This window comes from Haliotis cracherodii, unplaced genomic scaffold (genome assembly GCF_022045235.1).
Source record: "Haliotis cracherodii isolate W230 unplaced genomic scaffold, xgHalCrac1.p SCAF_14, whole genome shotgun sequence".
Taxonomy (NCBI): domain Eukaryota; kingdom Metazoa; phylum Mollusca; class Gastropoda; order Lepetellida; family Haliotidae; genus Haliotis; species Haliotis cracherodii.
The window spans coordinates 22,193,943-22,210,693 of record NW_027266269.1 but is presented as its reverse complement, the minus strand read 5'-3'; the positions used below and the strand labels follow the sequence as shown (position 1 = coordinate 22,210,693).

The 16,751-nt window shown below is 43.0% G+C and overlaps 1 protein-coding gene across 3 annotated transcripts in view; it reads left to right on the top strand.

Annotated features, from left to right (window-relative positions):
* Positions 1–236: 236 nt before the first annotated feature.
* The window catches only part of LOC139461092 (LHFPL tetraspan subfamily member 2a protein-like), a 47,093-nt gene continuing 30,578 nt past the window's right edge, over positions 237–16,751 (top strand). Inside the window, exons 1-2 of one of the 3 annotated variants that reach the window (XM_071242620.1) lie at positions 16,042–16,115; positions 16,540–16,639. The gene's annotated coding sequence lies outside the window, so the exon portion shown is untranslated. Of the gene's footprint in view, positions 448–16,041; positions 16,116–16,297; positions 16,640–16,751 lie in introns of those variants that run through there. The other 2 variants (XM_071242621.1, XM_071242619.1) reach the window with 2 other exon arrangements.

The window sequence follows — 16,751 nt, the reverse complement described above, 5'->3', positions numbered from 1 at the left end:
ATACAGCCGGACTTCAAATATATATATATCTCCGTGGTATTACATGATTAGCCAATTTTTCAATTCGTCAAAGGCGAACTAAATGTATATATGTATAGTTCATGTCTATCAATAATAGCATAATGTTAAGTTCACCACGGAAACTTCAACTCGATGTGACCGGTTGAACTTCGATACTGGGATGCGCATCACCTACGTTATCCCCGCTCACGACAGACACTCGCAGATTGAGGGGGCGCGTTGTTAGGGGAGTCAGAGCGTTGCCAGCATCCCTAGGGAGGAGAACGTTACACAGTCGGGGGAACAGCTGCCCGGAACACTTACTGAGCGTTAGTGAGAGGGGGATACTTGTTGAGAGGGCTGAGAGAGACTCTATACCTTGTGGTTATGCTGGAATGTACGTGGACGCTCGGAGCTCGCTGTGGATGGATATGACATTGTAGGCAGGTAAGTTGTTAAAGTTTTAAGTGAGTTTCAGTTTTGGTAGTCGTTGAGTGGATATCGTATTTTGTTTAGTTTTTAGAGGTGTTGCAATCGTGGTTCTGTAATTATTTGACTTTACATTTGTGCTTGGGAGTTGTGGAGAGAGAGAGAGAGAGAGAGAGAGAGAGAGAGAGAGAGAGAGAGAGACGGAGGGAGGACAGAGGGAGGGACACAGAGAGAGAGACAGACAGACAGACAGACAGACAGACAGACAGAGAGAATCCAAAATCCTGGACAATAAATTGAAAAAAGGGGTCCAACTCAAGTCTAGAATGATTTGGCAAGTCTAGATTGCCTCAGCTCTGAAATCAAGGATTGTTCTTGGTTCCATTCGGATTTTATTTTGTTTATTTTGTAGATATTTTTTTAAAATAAGACAACTATATTTCTGGGACTAAATGTCAGTGTAGGGCCAGTGTGATGCAGAGATGGAGAGAAAGAGAGACGAGAGAGTCAGGATGGCAAGAGAGAGTGAGAGAAAAGCAAGAGTAATAAGTAGACAGTAAGAGCCAGAAATGGAATGTTGAGTGTGGGAGGGTGAGGGAATGGATGAATACATAAGAAAACTTCCAACTTTGTGGATAACACCTTCTGGTGTATTGTATTGCAACGTTTCCGTGTAGATTCGTCACACTATTGTTGTTTCAGCTGATTCTGAGCCAGGAATTCACCGGCCATCCTGAACGTGCATATTAGACAAGTAAAACTGACACAACTATAGATCATCAGACAAGATTTTAAAGAAATTACATATTGTTATAATATTATTAAGTCGGAGAAATCAAACGAATTTGTTGGTTCATCAGATTCTCACGATTTCTACTTTACGTGACTTTTATTCCCCGCCCAGTCAATGCGGCTATTCTGGTATTCAATACAGCCGTATTCACCATTGGTCAATGTTTGGTTGTTCGCGACTTGGAATGTTACGTCAGCTGTACAATCTGCAGCACAACTTGTAGATTAAGCGTCAAATTGTTTGTTTGTTTGTTTATGAGTAAGGACAAAGACCTCTTTCTGCACAACAAACACTCAAGTCAAAAATTAGAACGTCGGTTATATGAAAAGGCGAAAATATTTTACATCAGTAGTCAGTGTACTCCCCAGGGAACTGAGAATGCAGTTTAAAGGCACGCTGACTCGTTAATCAGAGAAATGACAATATATGAGTGTTGGGAACGCCCTCTACTGTGGAGTCTTTCAAAGTGATCCGTGAATAGCGTTTCAAATAGCGTTTCAAAGACGGAAAACTTGTCTTCTTGGTCAGAATCGGGGGTACAATCGCTGTGGCACTGGACACTGGTCATGGTATACAGTGTCTTCGTCCTAAGACGGATGTACTAAGATTGTGTTGAGGTGAATGTGTTCGATCGTCACGCCGAAAACCCGGGTTCGATTCCACATGTGGGTACATGAAACCCATTCTTCGTGTCAGTTGTCGTTTTGTTAAAATATTCAATAGGTTTGTGTAAGGGGTGCAACCCAACTATAATTTTATTTCCTCCTTTTTTAAGATCGGTCACGTTATTGAGTTTTGGGAGCATTCGGACGACTACATCGCTTCCTACATGGAAGCAGTGGGTGAAGCCACTTCATGGTGTCCCCCGTCGTCATAATGCTATAGGTCGTCTTCAACTATACACTCACACACCCTAAGTACAGTATCTAAGTACTTTGTACACAACTTTAAATTCAAAAGTTTTACCTATTTTTCCAACTTGCTGATCAAGCAGTTTTAAAGGGGAGGGGTCCAAAATAAACCCCACTTTGACGACATTATGAAAAATGAAACATGAGTTTCTCCATATTTGTATTCAATATTTTTATTAATAATTCTTTTGATAGCAGTTCAGTGTTGTTATAAATAGCTTGTTTATGATCCACTCCTGTGCTGTGACTGATCAGTTATGTGATCACATAAACAGGTTTATGTTTGAGATGGAGGGTCTTTCACTAAGAACTGATTATCGATAATCCCTTTGATCCAAACATAGATGGCACAAGTCTCATTTTTCTACATTGTCACAAAATCTGAAAAGATGAAATCTGTATCTGGAAGATTCAAATACACTGTGTGAAGCCCTTTCACGCGCCCCACGCCTTGATATTGCTGGAATGTTGCTAAAAGCGGCGTAAAACCATACTCACCTGCCTATAATTAGGGAAATGGTTCTGTCGCTGTGAATATGTTAGATATTTAAAACATAAAAACCTTTGTACATATCCGTCATAACCGTCATAACAACGTCTTAAATGTCTGTAATAGATTCAGATTGATTTTATTTTTCAACATCATTAACGAAGGTACAAGAGTGAGTGAGTGAGTTGGGTTTAACCTTAGTTTGGCCTTAGACGACTGGGCCACCCGTGCCCCCTAAACCTGTCACTCCCATCGTATGTACCTGTCCACAAAATGGGGTAAAAACAGTAACACACACACACACACACACACACACACACAAACACACACACACACACACAAACACACACACGTGAAGGTCGCGATAGTAGTCCAATAATCACCTCGCCTCACCCAAGATGTTTTCAATTCATCCAATGTTAGAGTTGAGCGTTTATTGCTTCAGTCAATTCACCACCTGCGATGAGGATAAAACAACTAATAAATCTACAAAAAGCCATCTTGGAACCACCCCAGTCAATGTTAATAGTGTTCGGCATAATTCATAATGGAGCCCTCTTTGAACACGTTTCCCAAACTCATAGCACGAAGCACCTGCTGATTTTGACTGGGTTCCGTCTGAATCACGCCTCGTTGTAGTTCTGCACTTAATGGCGTATGTATACATCTGTCAGGAGATTAGGCCGATTATTCCAGCTCGTCTTCCCGGCGTGTGTCCCTCGCGGATTTTGGTCTTATGTAACAGCACAGATAATGCGGATCATGTTCAGTGTGAGAAGCTGGTCCGAGAGTCTGAGACTAGGAATGATAAGTCACCATGACGGCCGGGCTATTTCTCCGCGGGACTGGTTAATGGTGCGTGATTTGGGTACACCAGCTTTATCGCAATTCCGGTTGTCTGGTTTCAGTGCGGTCGAAGGCGGAACACGTTTTGTTTTGTTTGTTTGTTTGTTGTTTAACGCCGCACTCAGCAATATTCCAGCTTTATGACGGCGGTCTGTAAATAATCGAGTCTGGTCCAGACAATCCACTGATTGACATCATGAGCATCGATCCACACAATTTGGATACGATGGCATGCATCAACAAAATCAGCGAGCTAGTGGGGAAGTCTATATCTTTATGGTTTGGGTGAATATGTGCGAGTTAAAATGTTTCAGGGGCGATTGGGTGGCTTAGTGGTTATAGTGTTCGCACGTCGCGCCGAAACCAGGGTTCAATTCCCAACATTAGTACGATTTGTGAATATATTTTGAACACTCACTTATTCGACATAAGAACATATCACGACTGGAGTTAGACATGGGACGGACATGTTTTTTTTTATAACAGGTATATTACATTTTCAGTGTACTTTTTTTAAGATGCTTTCAAAACATGCTCTCTTCAGGCTTTCAAAAGGACCACCTCAGTGGGCTAGTGGTAGAGCTTCTGCCCAGAGAGCGGCAGGTCAGGGGTTCGATCCCCGACCGCGTCTCACCCAAAAAACTAAAAAGATGGCACCCTGCCTTGCGCTCGGCACATTCGGTGTCGCTTGTACAGAGGGATCCCACTTTGACGCTTTTGGGTCACGTGTTGAATTAGGTCTTCCAGCCTTTGGGTATCGCTCGATGACTTCCTCTAAAGTCCACATCTATGGCTCCAACGCCTTGTCTCTCGTCTGTCATTCTGAATGAGGGTTGGAAGGTAGGCGTTAATACGTTTCTTCACACAAGTGACACACAATATCAAGTGGGAATGTCAGTGATCACGGGCCTGTTTCTAAGTGGGGAGTGTCTAGCTCTGCTTCATCTCTTCCGCGGTACTTCCGTGTTGCGACTCCACCTAAACTGGGCTCCTGTCTGTCAATAGGCTAAAGTACAAAAGTAAATAATTTGTTTGTTGTTTAACGCCGCACATTTGGACCAGACAATCCAGTGATTAACATCGTGAGCATCGATATACGCAATTGGGATACGATGACATGCATCAACCAAGTTAGCGAGCCTGGCCAGCCGATCCCGTTGGTCGCCACTCACGACAAGCATAGTCGCCAGTTACGGTAAGCATGGGTTGCTGAAGGCCTATTCTACCCCGGATCTTCACGGTTTAAAATTAAAGGATGTGTACGGATCATACCGCTCTTCGCCGTATGTGTGTGTGTGTGTGTGTGTGTGTGTGTGTGTGTGTGTGTGTGTGTGTGTGTGTGTGTGTGTGTGTGTGTGTGTGTGAGTCTCTGTGTGTGCGCGAGCGCGGATGCGTGTTTGTTATCACTTATTGTGGACATTTCGCTTGTTTGGTCTGATCTTCTACCGAAAGTTGACGTCTGTCATACACACACTGAAACAAAAGTTTCATGTTAATCTGATATAGTTTGACAGGTTTAGGTTTAGAAGCAATCTGAATAAATTAAGAGATTCCCTTCTATTATACTTAATAAATGCAATTCAAGATATTTCAACCAACTCGTGTCATTCCGGGACAGGGTACGGAAAGGGCCGAGTAGTGACGGTTGATGCACAGCACAGGACAATCGAATACATGAGGGCGGTAACTCAAAACAATAATTCGTGAACAACTCGTGTCATTCCGGAACAGAGTACGGAAAGAGCCGTGTAGTGATTGTTGGTGCACATGATAACACAATCGAATACACAAGGGCGATTACTCAATAACGGAATAAGTAAGCATTTATACTGGGTCTTTGGTTGGAATGCGCGGTCGTCTAGGTGCACATTGAGACTGGCGCCAGGTCCGCGGGGATAAATACCCCTACGTGTTACTCGTCCCAGTTAGTGTTGCAAATCAGATAACAGTGTGTGGCGTTTTTATTTACGTATTGTCGTGATCTTAATGAAAACAAAGCTGAGACCAGTCAGGATGGGAGCAGTGTCGGTTTCTCATTCAGTGGGAAGATTATAAGATTGTAGGTCGATCATGAAACCCACGTGTGCCAGTTGGAAACGTTTCAATGGTATTTAACAAATAATCATTTAACTAATGGAATGGTCAGTTTTTTCTTTCGTTGATGACCAATGGCTCGGGATTTGGGGTAGTTATGTTTTAATGCAATTCGGCCTCGTTCCACAAATCAATCTTGTCACTCCCATACTGGACTGTACACTTAGTCAGTGAAAATATGTAATGTTTGCAGAAACAGACAACTCCATTTAAAATAAAAAGGAGCCCCAGTGTGATGGGAGTTTCCTGAACCGCCGGAAAATCTAGACTTGATTCAGGGTTGTGGCTTAAGATAAGGGCTGGTCAGAAAGAAAAATAATATGGCTCAGGGACTGTGAAACAAACTAGCCTATACTTTAACAAAGACTCACAATAGTCTTTTCTAATATATCCAATACAGCCCATGCAAGTCTCTAATAGTTAGCAAGTCTAGATTACTGCAGGTTTAAAAATGAAGGGCGTCTCTGGGCTCATATTTATTTTATTCAGATAATTTAACATCTGTTTTTGTCTGTAAAATATGTTCATACCAGAGACTAGATGTTAGTCTAGTCTAGACCATGAATGTGGGCATTGTGTCTGCCTTAGGCCTGCACCATGACTGTGGAATACATTTATTTTGTGAAAAATCAATCAAGATTGTATGCAAAAGCAAGTCTAGCTAGATCTATAAATCAGCATCGGGGAAAATTATTGGTTTAATTTTAGAGTCGAGAAGGGTATTGTGTAATTTAAGATTTCATAGACTTAATGTTAGTCTATGTGGAAGCTGCCATTTCATTTGGTACAGCAACAGGCAACATTGGCTCCGAGTCATCTCACTTGAACTAAATGGCAGCGAACCCTCTGTATCAACTGCGTTATGTATGGGTCACCTTCGGGGGGTAAACTCCTAATCGCAGCGTACACGTGAAATCAAGTACAGAACAGACTCACTCGGCCCTGTAAGGAGTCCTGTAGTTCAGAATCACGTGACGCGATTTCTCGCCATGTGCATTTGTACTTGCGGGTAACGGGAGCCAGCTCGGAGTCTGTGAATCTATGTTGAACACACACGCACACAAAGATAAACTGATTTACATTCGACTTTGGAAACGTCCCGGCAATTAAACGAGTTTTTGATCTGCGTTGAGCTTAATGTGGCGGAACTCGAAACGACATAGTCAGGTAACAGACATGGTGGTCTTACAAAATCTTCACTTCGTTATTTAATCGTCTTAGTTGATAAAATCTGCTGAGTATGCTAGTTATCTGTTGAATATGTTCTTTTTATGATAAGAAATAACTTTTTTAGGCTATGTCACTTTCACTTTGCTGTGTAATGTTCTTGAAACACTTTTGGTGTGAACATGTTTATTCAAATCCAACAGGACAGCTTCCATGGTCTCTTGCATAGAACCCCTACCCGGAGAAATTAAAATGTCGGGGGTTCGATCCCCGGCTGCGTCAAACCAAAAGATGGTACTTTTTGTTACCCTGTCTGGAGAACGACATTAACAAGGACTGGTCGGCTCAGTCAGTATACTGAATCTGAGAGGGGCATCGGCATGGCCAGAGCTATAAAACCGGTATTAGTCGCTATCCGTGTTATACTGTCAAAAACGGCATAATCCCGGGCTGGTACAAGTCAGAATCTTTTGGTCGAAGGTTCGAATCCCAGATTCACCTGCTCGTTCACTTCTCAGCATACACCAAAGTAAAATACACCACCCGACTTCGTGCCGATAGTGATGAACTTGGTTCCTTCTTAATCATGTATCAAGTAAGCCATTCCCACTGCGTGTTTGCACAGCTCGTCCTTAAAATCCGACAAATACGTCGTGTTTGGTGCGCATGCCGTGCGGAAATCTAGTCAAATGCGCCAGTTCACACCTACAAACCGAATGCATTAGATCGGATTACGAGAGATTTTCCCCGTTTATTTTTGTACAGGTTCGACACAGAAATAAGTTGTCTTTTGCATTCAAACAAACAGATTAGTTTCAACAACGACAAATCCTCTCCGACCTCTGCGTAACTGGGTGCAGTACTGCGAGCGCTGTCAACTATCTCACAACGAATGGTACCCGTGTTTAGGCATAAGGCAGATAAACCGGGGGTCGATGTTGTGAGCACGTATCCATGCCGCCGGGGTATGATACCACACTGACATAGCAACGCAAAACGCTGCTAAACTATACACATAGGGTCATTTGGTGAATGCACCCAAGTGGGTCGATCAGACAGTCTTGGCATTTGTGACCAATCAATTCTAGAATGGTTTTGCAAGTCTAGACTGCCTCAACCCTGGAATTAAGGATTGACCCGGGCTCCATTTTACTTTTACATTTTATTTTGTGGATATACACTCTTCAAAAAAAGAAACGCACAGGTAGATTTTTAGTAAATGTATTGCACCTAATAAAGTCGATATATTTAATTTAATATCAAAGATACAAATATGAAATTTTGGAGGTCGATAGTCACATGTTGTCGTTGTACAAAGGCATTTTTAACGCGATAACTTAATTTCTGGGACAAAAGGTTAGTCTACGGGACAAGACGAATGGCAGATTACGGAAAGGGGCGAGTTTTGACGAATGGCCCCCTTCACGGCACAAAGCGAGTTTGTTAACCTGGCTCACAGCACCAAGAGAGTTGGTTTCCGTCTGTCGGATTCCCAGTCGTCCTTCCAAAGAGCGATCTCATCGCTACTACTGTCGTAATCAATGTCAAAGTACGGGAGTTACGATCGTCTTAGCGCTACAGTCGCTTTGTGAAACCGGTACTTAAATGCACTTCCGGATACTTCGTCCGCATTGGTATGGATCTCTAGAACGTTCATGTGACACACTACATTTAAACGATAAGATAAGATAATCACAGTGACGATTTGTGACGAGATTTTGAACGTGCATTTTAACAAATATGGCCTACCGTACAAAATGGTAGAGAACTTATATGTCAACCATAACATGGTTTAAGTCGGGGATATCACTCAAATCTTTTGATTCCGAAAGGTAAATCAACTCGCTCCTTCGGGGCTGTTGATTCTACTTCCGGAATCAACCGATTCGAGTGATTTCTTCATTACGGGTTCAGCCGACTTCCCGAGACAAGGGAGATAACTGACTATAAAAGTCCAGTTTCCACACTTGACGGACTAGGCTGTAATTTCTAGGCTCGGACGTAGCGCCACCAGTGGCTATTACGAGTTAAGTCCGGTCCATGTCACTCCTATTGACCAATCAGATTCCACCTCATATCACTTGCATTTGCTTCATACAAATCGGCGGCGCACAGTCAAGAAGATCTGATCGATAATCAAAATCTATGATGTTATGAAACGGGTCTTGCTTCGTCAGGTGTATCAGATCTGAGCACATTGATTAAAACCGTGAAAAGATTCAGAAAATATCTGTTGACGCCGAGTTGACGGAACACATGCTTTGAAAACCCTACAATCGACCGGAATTTGTACGTCATTTTACGAACCGGATGTCGAATTTGATTGGACTATACCTAGAGCCAAGATGTAACACCAAAGTTCCAGCCTTGTTCGGAAATGGTGGAAACAGGACTCTTTTTATAGTCAGTTAACTCCCTTGCCTCGGGAAGATGGGATTCAGCATAGTATGGTCAACTACAACCAAATAAACGGGCTTTGAATTCTTGGCTGCCAAATACAAAGACTCTAACATATAATAACAAGTATATACACTCGTCAAATTCTATTGCCAGGGGTCGTAATGCCGCCAAATATACACATGTGATCAAATATCGGATTCGGGGGCACGGATGGTCCAGTCGTCTAAGGCGCCGCGATTCGCTGTGCAGAGTTGCGTCCCTTGGGCACGCCAGAAACCTATGATTGTGGGTTCGAATCCCGGTTCGCCCCGATTATGTTTCTAGGTTTGTCAGCACCATACCCGTGCTCGTGGGTTTCACCGAAATGGTAAACGTCTGAGACCTGCATCACTTGGGGCTTTCGTCCCACATTAAGCTGACACGCCGTGATATAACTGGAATATTGTTAAAAGCGGCGTTAAGCCCAACTCACTCACTCAGATATCGGATTCTACTGCTGTCTTATATACCAGGGGGCACGGATAAGAGTTGCCTCCCTTGGACACGCAAGAAACCTATGATCGTGTTTTTTAAGTGGTTAATGTCATAGATCTGCATCACTTCGGGCTTTTCTCCCACATTAAACTGACACGCCGTGATATGATTGGAATACTGCTCAAAGCGGTGTTAAATCCAACTCACTCACTTACTGAGTGTGAACCCTTGACGTGGAGAGGGAGACAGAGACTGGGATTCACGTTGTAGTCATCACGTTACTAGCGGACGATGAAATACGGTTACAGAACCATGAATTATAACTTTTGCATCTGTTTGACAACATTGCATCAAAACACAGACCTGGTAAGTTAGGTTGAACTAAATGAGAATGTCGGCAATAAATTTTGACAGCTGGTTTATGTACATACCGTCTGTACCGGAAAGTGGCGCTTCGCTCGTAACGTTTATACCAGTTTATGACGTAACATGAGAATAGCTTGTCCAGTCAGAGAATCATAACCAACGCCGGTTTCTTCTTATGGGGACCGTCTCAAAACTTGAAACTATTATTTTGAAAGTGAGTGAGTGAGTGAGTATGGTTTTACGCCGCTTTTAGCAATATTCCAGCAATATCACGGCGGGGGACACAAGAAATGGGCTTCACACATTTATTTTGAAAGTGAACGGCTTTGTTTTAGTACACGATGGCCAGGATGAGAGTGCAAAACAACTTGAATAGGATATAACATGTGAGAATCATGTTTCGAAGAATAAATATTTTCTTGTCACCGAAGCTGTACCTAGTGACACAATATGATACACGCGTGCCTTGACATTGTCGGGCGACCCGAGAAAATCAGGGGTAGAAAAGGTCCTTAGCAACCCATGCGTGCCGCAAAAGGCTATGCTTGTCGTAAAAAGCGACTAATGGGATCGGGTGGTCAGGCTCGCTGACTTGGTTGATGCATGTCATCGTATCCCAATTACGTGGATCAAATGCGCATGAAATCAATCACTGGATTTTCTGGTCCAGGCACAATTACTTGTAGACCGCCGTCTTAAATGTGGAATATGCAGCTAACAAACAAACTAGAGGTAGAACAATTCATCACAACTAATGATGCATCACAGCTGTCAAATGTCTGAAATGACTGGAATTCTCTTCTACATGTTCGGAGTGGTATAAGACCTAATTCCAGAAACGAAATCCTTTGAAGAGTGAGTGAGTGAGTATGGTTTTACGCCACTTTTAGCAATATTCCAGCAATATCACGGTGGAGGACACCAGAAATGGGCTTCACGCATTGTACCCATGTCGGGAATCGAACCCGGGTCTTCGGCGTGACGAGCGAACGGTTTCAGAGCAGAGCAAACGAACTCAGCAGACGCGACAACACGAGTGCGGCGTTAAACAACAAACAAACAAACAAACATGGTCGGGATCCACTAGCCATGCAGACAAAGTGATGTGAGGTGGGGTGGGGTGAGGTGAGGTGAAACGTCGGGTTCAAGATTATTTCACTTAGTGTGTGTGATGCTTCTTGAACTAGTTCGGACGTGCAGGATTTATAGTGCTAGCTCACTGAGATGCCATGCCGCAGTTTAACATGGATACCACACTCAGACACAGTATACTGACTCCGAGCCAACCACTCCTTGTTAAGCCCCTTTATACCGAGCGCCAGACAGGGTAACAACAATAACCATCTTTTAACGTCTTTTTTGGTATGACGCGACCGGGGATCGAACCCCGGACTTTCAGTTTTCCGGACACTAGAGGCCTTGGTACGTCAGGGGTCGTGGGGTAGCCTCGTGGTGTCCCGGGTTCGATTCCCAACATGGTTACAATGTGTGAAGCTCATTCCTCGTGTCCCCCGTCGAAGTATTGCTGGAATATTGCTATAAGCGGCGTAAAAACATACTCACTCACTTACCCTGGACGTATTAGAACACCCGGTAGGGAGTCCGGGTTAGGATTGGTCCCTAGCAACCAATACTGGTCGTAAGAGGCGACCAAACAGATCAGGTGGTCAGGCTTTGTGACTTAATTGATTGCATGTCATCGTTCCCAACGGCACGGGACGTTGTGCATAGCATCAATCACTGGATTGTCTGGTCCAGACTCGATTTAGACAGATCGCGGTCATGTAACTGGAATGTTGCTGAGTATGGCGTTAACAAACAAAATAAATAGTAGACATGTCTAGGTACATATTATGTTGAGGCTGTGAAGAGGTGTTGGAATGTTCCAGGTACGTGACACTTTGTCCTGGTCACGTACTGTCCTCCCGGACTCGTCTCACATGATTCTGACAGCTGCACTTAGACTTGCATGAGTCTCTGAGGCAATAATTAGTAGTTTTAATCATAAGTTCTTGATTATGTAAATAATATGAAGAAGTTGTCCCTATAAGAGACTGGTGTACTGTCCACATATTTAGACTTGTCTTTGAGGGGGGTAGAATTACTACACATCCATGGATTTTTCTTTCAGTAGAGCCTTGGAGCAAGGCTAAGCTGCACCCTTTGACGGGTGAAATATTTGTTCACAATAACTGTTGTGTGTATCCTGATTGAAGTGGAACGGGTGAACTGTCTACCTTTTGTGGAGAGGTATTGAATGCCGTGTCTTTTGTCAGATATACTTTCTTTAATGTCGTGTCGGTTTACGGGGTAGGGGTAGAGAAACAAAACAGGCAATAGTGGAAATTTAGGATTGCACGTATCCTCACTATAGGCATGTTTACTTTTAGACTCAATGTTGAAATGAAACTGTCAGCTCTACACTGACAAGCTAGATATGCTACTCAAAATGAGTTCTTCAATATTATCATATAGTAATTCAGAATAACTGCATAGTTTTGTTTGGTTTGTTTGTTGTTTAACGCCGCACTCAGCAATATTCCTGCTATATGACGGCGGTCTGTAAATAATCGAGTCTGGACCAAACAGTCCAGTGGTTGAAATCATGAGCATCGATCCACGCAATTGGGACCAATGACATGTATCAACCAAGTCAGCGACCCTGACCACCCGATCCCGTTAGTCGCCTTTTGCGACAAGCATAGTCGCCTTTTACAACAAGCTTGGCTTGCTGAAGACCTATTCTACCCCGGATCTTCACGGGTCGATTAACTATATAGGTACGTTTACCCTTGCTATCGGGTGAGATGAAATGGGGTTTAACAGTATGTGACCTAGACTGACATTCAGTCCCAGAAATAAAATTATCATCTTCAACAACATATCTATAAAATGAAAATATTTAAACAAAAATTCAAAATGGAGCTCCGAACAATTTCAGGGAGCTGAGCTAGAGCTGAGGCAATCTAGCCTTGCCAAATCATGCTAGACTTGAGTTGGATTCCTTTTTAATTTATTTCTCTAGGGTCTGGAGGACGCTGTATGTGGCCTGCATGAGTCACTGTGTCCTATTCCCGACGGCATGGTTCGCTGCTCATTCCATCAACCTTTGGTTTAGCCAGACTCGGTTATCTTCGGGCTGTCTTTACTCATTTATAAGCAGCGGAATCTCTGCACTTGTAGACGGCAGAAGTAATTCAAGGTTAACATATCGCTTTCAGTTTCAACAAAATCAGTAAACGCGCTATCGTGTCACTGGATTGTCCAGGCCAAACTCTGTCACTGGATTACCTGGTCAAGACTCGATTATTTACAGGACGCTTTTTATGCAAATAGTCTGAGTGACGGGTGCTACTGGTAGAGCAGGACATGCTGACCCTTTTCGCGAACACCTGTGTCCTTACAGTGATCCCTTCACATAAAGTTCATCGATATTTGCATTTTCCGCCCAATGGTGAATGAGTGAGTTGGGTTTAACGCCGCTTTTAACAGTATTCCAGTTATATCACGGCGTTCAGCCTAATTAGGGAGGAAAGCTCGAAGTGATGCAGGTATTTGACCTTTACCACGAGCCACGAGCACGGGTGCTGACAAACCTGGAAACATAATCGGGGCGAACCGGGATTCGACTCCACAATCATAGGTTTCAGGCGTGCCCAAGGGACACAACTCTGCACAGCGAATGCGGCGCCTTAGACGGCGAGGCAGCCCGTGCCCCCTTCGCCCAATGGATTCTGTCTCGGCAAATAATAGAGATATGTTATTGTCTGGCCTTGACGTTTTATATTTATACAGCCGGACCATCGCAGACTTAGGCTTAAAACAACCCTCACTCACTGGAAACAGGTGCCATGATGCGTGATACCTATATACGATAATGATAATAATGCACAGCTATGGAACATGATTAAAAGGTGAGGTTTAACGTCGCGTCCAAGATAATTGCACTTATATAGCGACGTGCATACACGTGTGTGTGTGTGTGTGTGTGTGGCTGCTTGTACTAGTCCGGACTGATGCCGATTTATAGTGCCAGCTCACTGAGATACCATGCCGCAGTTTAACATGAATACCCTACTCAGACACACTATACTGACTCCGAGCCGACCAGTCCTTGTTTAGGCCCCTTTATGCCGAGCGTCAGACAGGGTAACAACAAGTACCATCTTTTTAACGTCATGGTATGACGCGGCTGGGGATCGAACCGCGGACCTTCCGTTCTCCGGGCGGACGCTCTACCACTAGACCACGGAGGCTGTCTGAACATGATTAAGAAATACAAATATAACAATATAACTTTTTTGACGTGACAAAGGGTTGACCTTTCTCTGACCGCTGGTATGATTTGTTTGACCTTTCCTTCAAACGTGATTAAAGCGTACAGTAAGTCCAATATATTCAATTTCACTTTTATTGTTCCTGGCAACAAAGGGAATCGGTTGTGGTTTAAACAGCTTGACAGGCAGTCCGGTTCTTGGCACTGTGACAAATGCCGGAATAATGCATGTTGGGAAAAGAAAACACATGTCAAAATGTCGACCCATTGTGTGAAAGGTTAGGGTTCGTCTCAAAAGTTACTTTCCCGTTTTAATTTGCCACTTTCATGGAAGCGAAGCCGTGCATTGAATTAATACTCTATGTGTCAATTATCTTGAAAACGTGACCACAGTTGAATGTTTATACAATTGTTTGTGATCTATCGCACGCGAGTGGAATATGTCGGCTTTACCTCGTGCACAGTGTCGTTGTGGGAATCCTTATGACGTTTGAGACGGTCCCGATCAGTTTAAAAAGTCTACTGGCGATTTGCCGCAGTCCAACAAAACGAGGACAAAGGCAAGTTTCAAACTATTTCAAATTTGGCTTTAGATTTTATACATAATTACATATAATTGGCTACTGTTAGAAAAAAAATATAATAATAATAATAATAATAATAATAATAATAATAATAATAATAATAATAATAACACTAATAATGATAACAATAATAATGTCAGAAACATTTTCGGAATAGTTTTTATCTTAAATATTTGGAAAATTGTCCGTATGTGTAAGATTGTAAACACAACAGGCGGTGCGGTTTGAACAAGGAAAAGGAAATATAGCTATATCCGCCTGTAAGATTATTAAATAAATATTTAAGATATAGTTTAGAAGCCAAATATGACTCAACAGATTAACATTTAAAACAAAGAAATATGAAATTAAATCAGTAAACTGATTCTCCATTTTGAATTTAAAATATGGGCCCGAGTGCCTTTGTTGAGTATGTGATAGGGTCTTTTTCATAACCCGTGACACGATATCATTTGATATAAGCGAGTGAGTATAGTTTTACGCCGCTTTTAGCAATATTCCGGCAATATCACGGCGAGGGACACCAGAGATGGGCTTCACACATTGTACCCATGTGGGGAATCGAACCCGGGTTTTCGTCGTGACGAGCGAACTCTTTAAGTAACCACTAGGCTATACGACCACTCCCATTTGATATCATCTTGTATATGCTGCCAGTTGGCTGAATATGGCTGTTAAGTAAGTACAGTCAATGTGTCGAAGTTGAAGGGACCTACGTGAATACTTCGAGTTATCCGAGGTTCGACGCAACCGAACATGGTGAATACAGAAGGAATGCGCAGGGACCAAGTTTTCACTACGAGACAAGCGTGGGTTCTGCACATCAAAGTTCGACGCAACGGTGTTTAACTGTAGTGTAATACCATATGGTAATATACACACATGCAATTAATCACAAGGAGTCATGTGGAAGCTGGCGTACCCATCTCGAATTAGTATGGTCGTTATGTTACCGGGATATTGAGTCATTAAGGGCGTTGTGTCATCCCGTATGCGTGGCGCCTGGCGACAGCAGCCTCGCATAGGATAAACTTCTGAAACACGTGATAATTGTTTGAATTCGCTGAGTTTACACGATCGTATGCCATATTACAGATGCTTTTGCTATTTCATAAATTTCAATTTGTAAAACGCGTGGTAATTCACTCACGTTGTTGATATTAATTATGAAGCATAAAATGTTACATAATTTATGTTTGCCCTGCTGATGTTGGAAATGATTATATTTCGGGGTAATGACTCTTGTTATTCAGTGGACCGAGGCAGTGCTGAATCGAGCCTAAAGGTAAATCACTGCCCTGGAGAGCACACAAAGGTTTACTGCGGGCGAAGTGGGGAATAACAATTATAATCTTTCATCTGAAATATTGATCCATCTGTCCCGTGCACTGCATGGCGCGTGCTGTTATCGTCTGCTCCGGACGCCATTTTAGTTCAAGCGTCTTATTTGGGGCCCGATTTTCAAAATATTTGGATGAATATTGTTTACGTATCTGTTTGGAGTGGATTTCGTCCAAATCCCATTTGTTCCACCGTGTGAGTCACGCGGGGGCCGTTGTTTGGAGTTCGAAGCAGACGAGCGCTGTGGAAATATTATCGTTATGAAGTAACACTAACAGTTCATGGGAGTCGACTCGGTTCGGTGTCAGGAAGGATTTGGGTGTTCACTTTTCATGGATATTGCCCTATTACTGGGCTGTCATTCACAGTGAATCAAGCTCACACATCCAGGATACCTCATATAGAAGAGCGTGTAGGATAGACAGCTGGCAGTGGTTGGTAGCGCAGACGACAGTCGGACTTGTGTGGGTATGTACGTTGTGAGATTTTATTGACTCTAAATCATTGACAAAGGTTTATTCTTGACGAAACCGTTTCTGGTTCTGTCAACAGGTACTTCTACTGTTTACTATAAGCAGAG